This window comes from Tamandua tetradactyla, chromosome 1, assembly GCF_023851605.1.
Source record: "Tamandua tetradactyla isolate mTamTet1 chromosome 1, mTamTet1.pri, whole genome shotgun sequence".
In the NCBI taxonomy this organism is placed as follows: Eukaryota; Metazoa; Chordata; class Mammalia; order Pilosa; family Myrmecophagidae; genus Tamandua; species Tamandua tetradactyla.
Genome location: NC_135327.1, coordinates 210,295,127 through 210,310,566, shown reverse-complemented (window position 1 = coordinate 210,310,566; position 15,440 = coordinate 210,295,127).

Sequence of the window (15,440 nt, the reverse complement as noted above, 5' to 3'; positions counted from 1 at the left end):
GAAAGACAGATATGATATATATAATACAAAAGGCAAAATGGTAGAGGAAAATATTATCCAAACAGTAATAACTCTAAATGTCAATGGACTGAATTCCCCAATTAAAAGACATAGACTGGCAGAATGGATTAAAAAACAGGATCCTTCTATATGCTGTCTACAGGAAACACATCTTAGACCCAAAGATAAATATAGGTTGAAAGTGAAAGGTTGGGAAAAGATATTTCATGCAAACAACAACCAGAAAAGAGCAGGAGTGGCTATACTAATATCCAACAAATTAGACTTCAAATGTAAAACAGTTAAAAGAGACAAAGAAGGACACTATATACTAATAAAAGGAACAATTAAACAAGAAGACATAACAATCATAAATATTTACGCACCGAACCAGAATGCCCCAAAATACGTGAGGAATACACTACAAACACTGAAAAGGGAAATAGACACATATACCATAATAGTTGGAGACTTCAATTCACCACTCTCATCAATGGACAGAACATCTATACAGAGGATCAATAAAGAAATAGAGAACCTGAATATTACTATAAATGAACTTGACTTAACAGACATTTATAGGACATTACATCCCACAACAGCAGGATACACCTTTTTTTCAAGTGCTCATGGATCATTCTCAAAGATAGACCATATGCTGGGTCACAAAGCAAGTCTTAACAAATTTAAAAAGATTGAAATCATACACAACACTTTCTCGGATCATAAAGGAATGAAGTTGGAAATCAATAATAGGCGGAGTGCCAGAAAATTCATAAATACATGGAGGCTCAACAACACACTCTTAAACAACAAGTGGGTCAAAGAAGAAATTGCAAGAGAAATTAGTAAATACCTCGAGGCAAATGAAAATGAAGACACAACATATCAAAACTTATGGGATGCAGCAAAGGCAGTGCTAAGAGGGAAATTTATTGCCCTAAATGCCTTTATCAGAAAAGAAGAAAAGGCAAAAATGCAGGAATTAACTGTCCACTTGGAAGAACTGGAGAAAGAACAGCAAACTAATCCCAAAGCAAGCAAAAGGAAAGAAATAACAAAGATTAGAGCAGAAATAAATGAAATTGAAAACATGAAAACAATAGAGAAAATCAATAAGACCAGAAGTTGGTTCTATGAGAAAATCAACAAGATTGATGGGCCCTTAGCAAGATTGACAAAAAGAAGAAGAGAGAGGATGCAAATAAATAAGATTAGAAATGAAAGAGGAGACATAACTACTGACCTCACAGAAATAAAGGAGGTAATAACAGGATACTATGAACAACTTTACGCTAATAAATACAACAATTTAGAAGAAATGGACAGGTTCCTGGAAAGACATGAACAACCAACTTTGACTCAAGAAGAAATAGACGACCTCAACAAACCAATCACAAGTAAAGAGATTGAATTAGTTATTCAAACCTCCCTAAAAAGAAAAGTCCAGGACCAGACGGCTTCACATGTGAATTCTATCAAACATTCCAGAAAGAATTAGTACCTACTCTCCTCAAACTCTTCAACATAATCGAAGTGGAGGGAAAACTACCTAATTCATTCTATGAAGCCAACATCACCCTCATACCAAAACCAGGCAAAGATATTACAAAAAAAGAAAACTACAGACCAATCTCTCTAATGAATACAGATGCAAAAATCCTCAATAAAATTCTAGCAAATCGTATCCAGCAACACATTAAAAGAATTATACATCATGACCAAGTAGGATTCATCCCAGGTATGCAAGGATGGTTCAACATAAGAAAATCAATTAATGTAATACACCATATCAACAAATCAAAGCAGAAAAATCACATGATCATCTCAATTGATGCAGAGAAGGCATTTGACAAGATTCAACATCCTTTCCTGCTGAAAACACTTCAAAAGATAGGAATACAAGGGAACTTCCTTAAAATGATAGAGGGAATATATGAAAAACCCACAGCTAATATCATCCTCAATGGGGAAAAATTGAAAACTTTCCCCCTAAGATCAGGAACAAGACAAGGATGTCCACTATCACCACTATTATTCAACATTGTGTTGGAAGTTCTAGCCAGAGCAATTAGGCAAGAAAAAGAAATACAAGGCATCAAAATTGGAAAGGAAGAAGTAAAACTATCACTGTTTGCAGACGATATGATACTATATGTAGAAAACCCAGAAAAATCCACAACAAAATTACTAGAGCTAATAAATGAGTACAGCAAAGTAGCAGGCTACAAGATCAACATTCAAAAATCTGTAGCTTTTCTATACACTAGTGATGAACAAGCTGAGGTAGAAATCAAGAAACGAATCCCATTTACAATCGCAACTAAAAGAATAAAATACCTAGGAATAAATTTAACCAAAGAGACAAAAAACCTATATAAAGAAAACTACAAAAAACTGTTAAAAGAAATCACAGAAGACCTAAATAGATGGAAGGGCGTACCGTGTTCATGGATTGGAAGACTAAATATAGTTAAGATGTCAATCCTACCTAAATTGATTTACAGATTCAATGCAATACCAATCAAAATCCCAACAACATATTTTTCAGAAATAGAAAAACCAATAAGCAAATTTATCTGGAAGGGCAGGGTACCCCGAATTGCTAAAAACATCTTGAGGAAAAAAAACGAAGCTGGAGGTCTCGCGATGCCTGACTTTAAGGCATATTATGAAGCCACAGTGGTCAAAACAGCATGGTATTGGCATAAAGATAGATATATCGACCAATGGAATCGAATAGAGTGCTCAGATATAGACCCTCTCATCTATGGACATTTGATCTTTGATAAGGCAGTCAAGCCAACTCACCTGGGACAGAACAGTCTCTTCAATAAATGGTGCCTAGAGAACTGGATATCCATATGCAAAAGAATGAAAGAAGACCCATCTCTCACACCCTATACAAAAGTTAACTCAAAATGGATCAAAGATCTAAACATTAGGTCTAAGACCATAAAACAGTTAGAGGAAAATGTTGGGAGATATCTTATGGATCTTACAACTGGAGGTGGTTTTATGGACCTTAAACCTAAAGCAAGAACACTGAAGAAGGAAATAAATAAATGGGAGCTTCTCAAAATTAAACACTTTTGTGCATCAGAGAACTTCATCAAGAAAATAGAAAGACAGCCTACACAATGGGAGACAATATTTGGAAATGACATATCAGATAAGGGTCTAGTATCCAGAATTTATAAAGAGATTATTCAACTCAACAACAAAAAGACAGCCAACCCAATTACAAAATGGGAAAAAGACTTAAACAGACACCTACCAGAAGAAGAAATACGGATGGCCAAGAGGCACATGAAGAGATGCTCAATGTCCCTGGCCATTAGAGAAATGCAAATCAAAACCACAATGAGATATCATCTCACACCCACCAGAATGGCCATTATCAACAAAACAGAAAATGACAAGTGCTGGAGAGGATGCGGAGAAAGAGGCACACTTATTCACTGTTGGTGGGAATGTCAAAGGGTGCAACCACTGTGGAAGGCAGTTTGGCGGTTCCTCAAAAAGCTGAATATAGAATTGCCATACGACCCAGCAATACCATTGCTAGGTATCTACTCAAAGGACTTAAGGGCAAAGACACAAACGGACATTTGCACACCAATGTTTATAGCAGCGTTATTTACAATTGCAAAGAGATGGAAACAGCCAAAATCTCCATCAACAGAAGAGTGGCTAAACAAACTGTGGTATATACATACGATGGAATATTATGCAGCTTTAAGACAAGATAAACTTGTGAACCATGTAATAACATGGATGGACCTAGAGAATATTATGCTGAGTGAATCCAGCCAAAAACTAAAGGACAAATACTGTATGGTCCCACTGTTGTGAACGGACATTCGAGAATAAACTTGAAATATGTCATTGGTAACAGAGTTCAGCAGGAGTTAGAAACAGGGTAAGACAATGGGTAATTGAAGCTGAAGGGATACAGATTGTGCAACAGGACTAGATACAAAAACTCAAAAATGGACAGCACAATAATACCTAATTGTAAAGTAATCATGTTAAAATACTGAATGAAGCTGCATCTGAGCTATAGGGTTTTTTTTTGTTTTTGTTTGCTTGTTGGTTTGTTTGTTGTTGTTGTTTTTTACTATTACTACTACTTTTATTTCTTTTCTTTATATTGACATTTTATATCTTTTTCTGTTGTGTTGCTAGTTCCTCTAAACTGATGCAAATGTACTAAGAAACAATGATCATGCATCTATGTGATGATGTTAAGAATTACTGAGTGCATATGTAGAATGGTATGATTTCTAAATGTTGTGTTAATTTCTTTTTTTTCTTTCCGTTAATAAAAAAAAAAAAAAAATGCATTTTAAAATCAGTTTTTAAATTTTCTACAATAAAAATCCCACTAGGATTTTGACTGGAATTGTGTTGACCCTATAGATCCACTGGGGAAAAACTGGCACTGTAACAATATTGATTCTTCCAACACATTGACATGATTTATTTCTTTACTGGTTGATGTCTTCTCTGATTTTTCTGATCACATTTTTCATGTTCAGCATTCACAACATGCCCATATTGTTAGATTTAAAATTAAGTATTTCTCAGTTTTTGTAAACCTTATCTTATATTTCAGTTTTTAAGTACTCATTTCTAGTATACAGAAAAACAATTGATTTTTGAATATCAACCTTCTATCTTCAGTCTTGTTAAACTCATTTAATAGTTCTAATAGCATTTTTGTAAAGCCTTTGGGATTGTCTACATAGTTTACCATGTAATATTGGGTAGCAAACATTTTTCTTTGTTTATTTCAAATGTATTTGCCTTTTATTTCCTGTTCTTAACCTTGTTACACTGGCTAGAACCTCCAATGCTGAATAGAAATTCTCACAATGCACAACCTTGCCTTGTTCCCCGTCTCAGAAGAAGCATTCAATCCTTGGCCATTAGGAATAATATCAGCTGTAGGTTGAAGAAACTTCATTTTCTTCTATTCCAAGTTTACTAAGAATTTTTATGATGATTGGATGTTGAATTGTCAAATAATTTTTCTGCCTCTGTTAAGATAAAGATAAGTTTTTTTCTTCTTTAGTCAGTTTATGTGGCAAATTATTTTCAAATATTATGCCAACATTATATTCCTGAAATATATGCTACTTATTTGTGATGTATTATGCTTTTTGTGTATTATTGAATTTGATTAGCTATTGTTTTCTTATGGATGTTCATGTCTATGTTAATAGGGAATATTGTTCTGTAGCTTTATTTCCTTGCAATATCTTTGAATGATTTTTGTATTGCTGTATCTCAGTGATTCTGGACTCATCAAATGATTTGGATTAGTGTTCCATCTTCTATTTTTCTGGAACATTTCACAGAATATTGTTTCTTTCTTATATATCTGCTAGAATTCACCAGTAAAACCATTGGGCTTGAGGTTTACTTTGTGGAAAAATTTTAATATATGATTTCCATTTCTTTAATATACAGAGGCCATTCAAGTTTCTATTCTTTTCTGCGTTGCACAGCCAGAAGTCAGTTTGTGTGTCCTGTTAGGGGTTTGTCACCTTTTGGAATTCAGTTCCCTTTGTTGTTGCATGACTTTAGCTATCTAATGGGCTTAAGAAAAGTCATAATTTTGTAGATTACCTGGTCATCCCTTGAGGTTAAGATGGGGGTGATAAGCTCTACATTGAAGTGGAATTCTAGTAAAAGAGCTTTAAGGAGATTCAATAGTATAAAGATAAATGTAGGCAATGTAATTCCATAGAATGGACTAAAGTGGGTGTAAAATGAAAGGGAAAGATGGATCTGAGAAAGAAATGTGGTAAGCTTATCACTCCTCTCAGAAAGGAATCGGTAGGTACTGTCTGAAGAAATAGAGGACTGTGGGTACAATTGAAAACTGAAACCATCTATTACCATACAGTTTACTGTTCACATTAACAGGTCATTAGTATTCCACTGTCTTCCTTTGTGTAACATTACTATCCAGGACACATTGGGTTAAGAAGATAAAAGTTGTAAATAACTTTATGTTTCATTCCAGGAACTTCCTGAAAGACCCATTCACTCTTCATAGCGTCAGTGGCTTTCACCTCAAGAATCTTTGAAGAATTCATCTCAAAATTCTTGCCTTGTTGTGTCCACCTAGCCTATAATGTTATATCATAAATCTTACCTAATCCTGATGAAGTCACTGCATTGAAAGACTGGCATTAACCAGACATCAAAGAATCTCATAATTGTCCCAACTCTGTTCTTCCACTCTGAATGCTACCAAGACCCTGAGATTAATACTCGCCCTTGCCAAAGAAACTGATTAGCTTTCTGGCATATTGACAGATTGTTTTAGTGTTATTTGGGGGAAACAACATTCATTATAATCATAAAGATATCATTAGTGCTGAGCTATTTGTGTATAACCTGGTCATTCCCTGGAACTTTGGGTATCTGAGTGACACCTGAGACTCAGAGTTCTGAAGCTATGAAAGCTTACCACATACAGGAACTGATAAAAAAAAAAAAAAAGGCTGAAAACCTGAGAAGGTTTCAACTAGAAATATGAATGAAACTGATCTGGATGGGACTGGGGTGGATCAGAATACAGGTGAAAGATGATACATCTGTATTTTAAAACTTCAACTTCTGTGTGAGACCAAAGGAAGAGATGTCGATTTGGTGTAAAATGTATATTTTGGGTTGCACGTTATCTGATTTAACTTGTATGGTCAGTTTATTTGAAAATTTTGTGGGTGGAACCTTCAATAGGTATAGGGTACTGTGATGCCCTGATACATCCCAGAGTAATTTGGGCAGAGAATAAAAAAGTATTTACAAAGTACCCTTGAGGGACTGGGAAAAATGTGGAAATATTAAACTTCTCCACTTGGGGAATTCCTGATATTCTCACAAGCATTGGGGACAACCAATTTAATATCAGAGCCTTCAATTTGGGGGCTTGGCCCTATGAAACTTATGCCTGCAAAGGTGAGCTAATCTTACTTATAATTAGGCCTAAGAATCACCCCCAGAGAACTTCTTTTATTGCTCAGATGTGGTCTCTCTCTATGCCAACTCAGCAGGTGAACTCACTGCCTTCTTCCCTACATAGGACATGACTCCCAGGGGTGTAAATCTCCCTGGAAATGTGGGACATGCTTCCTGGGGATGAGCCAGGACCCAGCATCTTGGAATTGAGAAAGGCTTCTTGCCCAAAAGGGAGAAGAGAGAAATAAGACAAAATAAAGTTTCAGTGGCTGACAGTTGCCATCTCATTATCAAAAAAGTGTCTTTCTACATACTGAGGGATTGTGATGGTACCCAAAAACCCCACCAAGAAGCCAACCCTTTGTAACTGCTTACTCTGAGCTTTGGTTGCTATAGGAACCCACAAAGATTCAGAGGCACAGAAGTATAGCTGATGAGGCTAGCCCTCACAGAAATTATCTAAATGTGGGACACCACTGCTCTTGAGGCTGCTGTTTTTTGAGGAGAGAAGAACATGGAACTCAGGGGTGTCACTCACTTCAGTCTGCCCTAAAATTTTTTGAGGGAGCTTCCTGACATCATTGGAGCCATTTCGCCAGGACTATCCCCACCAGATCATGCCCTCTCTCCAAGGCGGCCTCCTCTTCTCTAGAAAGGAGGGATGTGTGTGACACTCACATCAAGCATACTGAGAAGGGCTTCATGGAGCCATGCCAAGAACCTCATAGGGCAGCATCTGACTCTAGTTGAGAATTTTAGTAGATGAGAGGCTGACTTGTTGGAAGTGCAACAGTTAGTGCAATGAAATATGACCCGTTTGTAATCTCAGAATCATCAGTATAAAAGGTGCATGGGTATTCCCGAGGAAGATATCTATGCAGTGTAGTAGAGAGAAACTACCCAGAGGCTGTTCTAAAACCTGCCCTATTCCTGGCCCTTGCACCACCACCACTCCCCCCAAAAACAAACACACTGTAGATTACTTGGCAGGATGATGGGACATTGATAGTGGAAGTCTGAGATAGATAGAACACCAAAACCCCAAGAGCTTTAGAGGACAACCTGCTGGCCAAAACCATACTATCTATTTCACAGGAAGAGGGCTCAAGTATTCCTGAGACCAGGAGCTCCAAACAACCCACAAAAGTCAACTAAAGAGCAAGAAATAAACTTTGAAAACCTGACAGCTGCAGAAAATAGCCAAGTTAGAATTTCCCTGCCCTTCTAACATCTACACTCTCCCTCTCCACTTTCTGTGACATTGATGGGGTAAACCTTGACATCTAGATGGTGGGACACAAAGTGACCCCAGAACAGGAGACAAACTGGCCATCTCTCCCCAGTTTTCAGATGACCTGCAAGAGCTGACTCTTACCTTTATTCATTACTTTCAAATAAATTGATGATAAATAAATTAGAATGGACCATTTACTCAAGACTATTTTTTGCTTAGTACATTTTGTATTATCAAAGAGGAGCAGAGAATTCAAGAGTTTGACCAAATTTTTTGAAGTAGAAGTTTCTTCTCTTAACACTTTTGAAAGAGATGGTGGGAGCCCCAAACATTTGAGTGCTTTCTGATCATCCCATCACACATCCTGCTTGTTTAAAAGGCCAGAATAAGTAAAAATATACATATATATGTACATATACATAAACATGGATATATACATGCATTAAACATAACATATACATATTGTGTGTGTGTATATATATATAAATAATGCATAAATATACATATTGAATTTTTCCTTTGATTTAATTACATCATCAAATAATATAGGTGACTGCCTATTATTTGCCCTGACTTTCTCAGATAGTTGAGACTGTTAAATTGTTAAACTATTTGGGGAGTTGACACATTATAAATAACTTGGGTTTTGGAGTTAAGAGTTGTGTCTTCCACCACAGCTCTGCCTTTAACTAACTTGTGACTAAAAAGGGGAAAACAGCCGGATGGAAAGATGTAGGCTCTGGCATCAGACAGAATGATTTCAAATGCGAACTCTGTGACCATGGATGAAGCATGTACCCTTTCTGAGCCTTTTCCCTTATGTGTATAACTGAGATAAGATATTTACATATTCAGGCAGTGGTGGTGATTAAATGGGAACGATGCATGCATATTTTATTAAATGGGAATGTGCATGCTTTGCACAAAGAAGTTAATCTGTAGACAGTTCGCATTATTATTGTTGAAATTAATCACATAACTTACACGGGTCTCATTTCCTCAGATTTTAAAGTGACAGAAGGAGACCTGCAGATCCTAATTGTCCCTTCATGCATTAACATTCTATGATTATTCATTGAATATGCAATAGAGGGGTAAGCCTGCTCTTGGTTGAATGTAATGTGAAAGACAAGAGAAGACACACGGAAAAAGAATGAAATGTGACCCCCACCATACAGCATACAATAAATAATTAAATAAATAAAAATTTTAAAAAGACAAGAGAAGAAAGATTAGGTTACAGTTGGTCCCACTGAGGGTGGGGATACTCAGAGAAATACTTCTCCAATTAAGAAGTTGTACTTGTTCCAGGAACTCATTTAAAAAGTCATTCAATAACTATTAAATAAGGCATATAACAAGTTAGTTGTACCAAAAATAAAAATGGCAAAAGATTCTGTTCATAAGAAGCACTCTGTCTGGGGGACTTAAACATATAAGTAAGTAAATAGGCAATGATAGAGAGATTTAGATAGGTAAGTTACATTAAAAAATTGGGCACACAGTTATCCCCAATTCAGAATTCACATTTATTTCAGGCTGTGAGTTAGACTTCAATTATGACAGATCTAAGGGGTAATTTGTTATGGTATGAGAAGGCATGAAATGTATTTATTGGCATTTCAAATTAAAGTATTTTCAATGAGAAATATATCTAATTTTGAGCTACTAGAATAGCATGGTGTAGTCATGTATTTCTTGCTGAATAGTAATTACTCAGAGATACAGGGCTCTTATTTATAGCAAGTATCTAAGATGAGAATAACATGTACAAAAATGACATTAAATAGACTAAAAGTTATCATGATTATTAACATGCTTCACTTCTATTATAAAATGCTAAAGAATTCTATGATATTTCAACATTTGATAACTGTTCCAGCTCAATAAATAAGTGAAAAATTATTATTTTCTGACATTAATGAAGTCAACTTTTCCAGTATAATCTGAATAGGCAGTTGAACAACACAGCTCAAAACTGCATTAAAATCAGGTCAGCTGTTCTGCGTTTCTAACAATATGTCCACAATTCCATGAAGGGTAATCTTAAACCATTTTTTAGAGCAGCCTGTACATCTTTATCTAAAAATTCCAAATGTCTTGACAATAGACAATTGTTAAGAGCTAGACAATTATTTTTTCAGCACCCATTGATTAATGACTTAGTCTATGACACGGGGGAAAAACCGTAGAACAAAGGAGTCCATTATAATAATGCATAGGCATTAAACCTTCTTCATTAATAGGATCTTCTGAATTCAGTTTAGCATAAAACCAAATATGCCATAAAAGAAAAGTAGAGGCATGAGAATTTTAAATATATTTTGAAAACCCACTTGATAAAAAAGAAGATTAAATAACATTGTCTTCTATTAAAATATTCAAGTATTCTCTCTCTCTCTCTCTCACACACACACACACACATATATACTCACGTACACGTTTAATCCAGTAAGAACTATCATAAAACTGCATTTTAAACAATACGTGAAATTAATAATACTTTTAAAGTTTTATGCTCTCAGTTTTTATCAGCATCCAAGAGACCAATACTTTATAAAATTACAATCCTTTGAATAAAAAAATGTAATAACAATAGAGTAGCAATTCTGTCTATCTCATTTCAGTAAGCATAAGTATTAGATAAACTATGCAATCATAGCAGGAGAAGACATGACTTTAGAAAACAAAATGATTTTTAAAATATTGTTTGTGTCAATAAAATTCCTGTTTATGACATAACTATTGCAATCATATTATCTAACTTTTCCTAAAGGACTATTAGGTAGATAGTTCAGCTCACCATCTGATTTATTAATATACAGGTCAGTTTTTTTTTCCTGCTCTCATAGTAATGACAAATTCACAGTGAATTTAAGCAAAGCAATTTTAGTAACCATAATACCTAACATTTGGGGACACATTACAACTAGTGTTCCTAGAGCATTTTGCCTGCATGACCTATTCAGTTTTCACAATAGCCCTATGAAGAGAGGATTACAACCTTCATTTTATAGAGGAAGAAATCAAGGCTTTGAATACTAAGACAATCAATTGTCTAAAGTCCTGCAGCTAATTAGGACTGGGATTCAAACCTAATAATACGATGCCAGAATCTGAGGACTTAAGGAATGTGTTGCTCCATAAATTTGGAGCAACAATTGAATTCTCTACTCACATTACTTTTGGGAGTACCCAAAAGCCCAGATGGTAAACGAGGCTAGTCCTCTCCAAAGGCAATTGGGGAAAGGAGGTGATGTCTGTCCAGAGTAGCCCTGTCCCCACAACCATGAGAAAATCCACTCAGAGCTGCTTCTCACGATGGCATCATTTGGTTCTTTTCCCTTCTATTTAGAAATACTGTCTCTCAAATAGAATTGAAAGTCAAGAATGTCTGGAGTCACCAAACCAATAACGGATTTATTTTTTTCCAAACAAATTTACACTGTTGTTTTTGAGCCAACTATGGAAAGGGTTGCTACATTAATTCCTACTTAGAATTAATGATTAATAAATCTAGGCACAATGCAAGTATGCATTTTTGTGGGTTTCTCTCTATTTAAATTCTGTTCTTTAGTCCACTTGGAAAGCTCTGATTCATACTAAAGCTTTAATAAAAACCTGAGTTGAGGTCTCAATGCCTGGCTCTCCTATGCTTCTCTCCTATGTGTGTTTTGGAATCAGGTAGTGGTTGCATCTATTGCCACTCTAATCCCTTTATTTTATGACTAATCACTTGTCTCTCTCCCTAAATGGACCAAGAGTTCTCTCAAAGACAAAGATTTTGTGTTACACATTTTTATTTCCTTTCCTTTACCCCTAATATTTAAAACAGAGCAAAACAGAAGTATTGCAGAAATAAAGAAGGGAGGAAGGGAGAGAAGGAAGAAGGAAGGAAAAAGGAAAAAGGAGGAAGAAGGAAGGGTTAAAAGGAGCTAGATTTGCATTTCTATACCTATCGGAGTCTAGACCTCCACTGCCCAATATGAAAACCACTAGTCATATGTGACCTGCTAGCATTTAAAATTGGCTAGTCCAAATGAGACATGGCATAAGTATAATATGTACACCAAAATTTGTAGGCTTGGCACCAAAAAAAAAAAGAATTCGAAGTATTTAATTAATCATTTTTATATTGCTCATATGTTAAAAAGATAATATTTTGTATATATTTGATTAAACTATTTAAATTAAACTATTAACTAGAGTTGTAGAATGTCACTTTTGAGATTAAGTTATTATGCACCACTGTTTTTATCTTGAGCTTGCTCTTGCTTATCAGTTACTCTGGGGAAACCCAACTGCCTTGTTGTGAGGACACTCAGGCAGCTTATGGAGAGGTTCATGAGCTGAAAACTAACTTCTCTAGGAGTTTAGCTCAGTCACAAACAGCATAAATGATTTTGGAAGTAGATCCTCTACCAGCCATGTCTTTAGATGAGGCAGCATTCCTGGCCAACATTCTGAACCAGAAACACACAGCTAAGTCTCTGCTAGATTTCTGACCCCAGGAATTATAGAAAGTAATCAGTATTTGTTGTTTTAAACTATACTAAATTTGAGAGTACTTTGTTATTCAGCAATAGAATACTAAACACGGAGAAATGGGGGGCAACATATTCTGACTGTGTATATTCTGCTTAGCATTATTTGATAATCATACTTTCATTTATTCTTTATAACACTTCAGTGAACAGAGTTTTATTATCTTACAAATGGGAAAATCCATGATCAACTAAGCTTTAGTAGTGAGGAGTCAGGACTTGGGACAGAAAGAATTGAAGTCAGAAAGACAAGATCTAGTTGTCTGCAATATCTGCTTGCCTCTGTTCTTTCACTGTATCATTTTGATTCTCAAATGATAATTTGAGAATATAATTCTTTGATTATAAGACACTGAGTCTTTTAATTCATTTTATAGTTTCCAAAAACACAGCAGTGATTTCCACAATGAGTCAGAGTTGTATTCAGCTGCAAGAATAACATTTTACTTTACTTAAGAAACAAAAACAATTAATTATTATACATAACAAGAAGACTTGAGGTATGCATTGCTCAAAGTGTGCAGATACATTACGTCATTACGTAACCTGCCACTTTACTTTTCCAGTCTGCCTTTCATAGTATTGTTATATTTTTGTCCTCCTGTTTATATATTATTTTAGAGCTGACAGATTTCCTGGCATCCAAGGAAGCAGGATAGGGTAAGGGCATCATGAAAAAATTTTCTTTTGCAAAACTATCCCTTTAATTAGGAAGCAAAATAGCTTCCCAGTAAAGTCCCGGCAGAATTTCCTGATATCTCCTTGGGCAAAGTTGGGTTATATCACCACATTTTGCTGCAAGGGAGGCTGAAGAAGTGAGTATCTACCTTTCCTGCTTCAATAATGAGATGCATCAAGGAGAAGAGAGCTGGAATAGACAAACAGTGTGTCACAGAAAATATTCTAAGAATATATCTTATTGAGTGATAAATTATTTGATGATGATGAATCTACCATAATGCAAATTTCACACTTTAGCAGAAGAGTCCTTAAGGAGTTTAGGAAAGGAGACTTCCTAGTATCTGTTAAATCAATAAGGCAAAAAATAATAGTAGATACCCCAAAATAAGGCACTTTTGAAATTGTAGAGGAAGTGTTACGCTTGCTATTGGACTGAAAAATGAGGGTGACTCGTGGCTCATTTATTAATACAGTTTGAGTAGAGAAGGTGTTGAAGAGAGACCACACTTTTTGCACCAATTGAGGGTATGATGTATGTACTTTGAAAGCATAGTTTATTTTGCAACTTCCTGCACTTGTACAGAATCAGGAAATAATTCCTGAGGCTTTCATAAAGAACACAAAATGTAGAAAATAGATGAAATAATAAAATATATGAAGTTATGTTACTCTCTGAATACACGTTGTACCCTACTACAGAATGATATATAGGAGTAAGTTGGTTTTTTCCAGCTGTAATTGAAGTTAGGATGAACCATTCATAGAACTGGAAGTGACCAATCTTTCAAAGAAATTAGTCTATAAGCAAAAGATTTAGTGCCCAGGCAATACAGGAAAATCCACTTTCATGGCAAATCCCAGCAGGATCTGAAGTCAACAAATGAGCCTCAATTTTCATACAAGGAATTGGCAATTTTAGGATTTCATTGCATCGTGCAAGAATTTATTGGAATTTTACAAATGTTTGTAGCTCATACTATTGTCTTATCCACCCCACAGAGAGAGAGAGCTTTTTAATTGAGGTGACATCATCCGACCTCTAGGTTAATGATACAGAATGCAATTAATTCTTGAACTTTCCTGGGCATTTAAGCCCAAAAGGACTTTGTTGATCTGTTTAAGATGATGATCAGGTCCTAGTTTTCTTGACACAGGAATAAGGACTTCAGGATAATCTTGGAAAAGGAAAAGCCATTTACTCTTTCCTATAAACATAGAGAATAGTGTTGAATTGAAAGACAGTGGGAGTGCTGGTTTGAAATTGTTACGCACCTCCCAGAAAAGCCATGTTCTTCTAATTCATTCTTGGGGTGCAGACCTGTTACGGGTGGGACCTTTTGATTGGGGTTTTTTCCATGGAGATGTGACCCTCCCAATTCAAGGTGGGTCTTAATCCCTTCCTGGAGCCCTTTATGAGAGATTGCTGTGAGCAGCTAAGAAAGAAAATGCCCCAGGGAGAAGTCAGAAGGACTCACAGGAGCTGAAAGAGCCACTTTGAAACCAACCAAGGAGAGAAGGGCCATGTGCCTTCCCATGGGACAGAAGAACCCTGGACACTATCGGCCTTTCTCGGAGAAGGAATCCTGTACTTGGTGCCTTAATTTGGACATTTTCATGGCCTTAGAATTGTAATTTGTAACTTAATAAATTTCTTTTGTAAAAGTTGATCCATTTCTATATACTGCATCCTGGCAGTCTTAGCAAACTGAAACAATGGGGGTTGAGCTGGCATAGGCATTGGGGGTGTTTATGACTATGGCATTTCAGTCAAACAAGCTATAAATTCAAATCCCAGTCCAAACAACTTAGAAATCACTATGAATGAATGATTTTCATCAAGTTGGTTATCTTTCTGAATTTCTATTCCTTTTTTAGAGAGAATGATAACTTATTGGCTGCTCTCCAGCAATAGTAGTGTTCTAGTAAAAGAATCTTGAAAAATGTATTTTTCTCCTGGCTCAGAGCTTTTAAGTAAATTATCTTGTTGGGGTCATCTTTGCCTCATC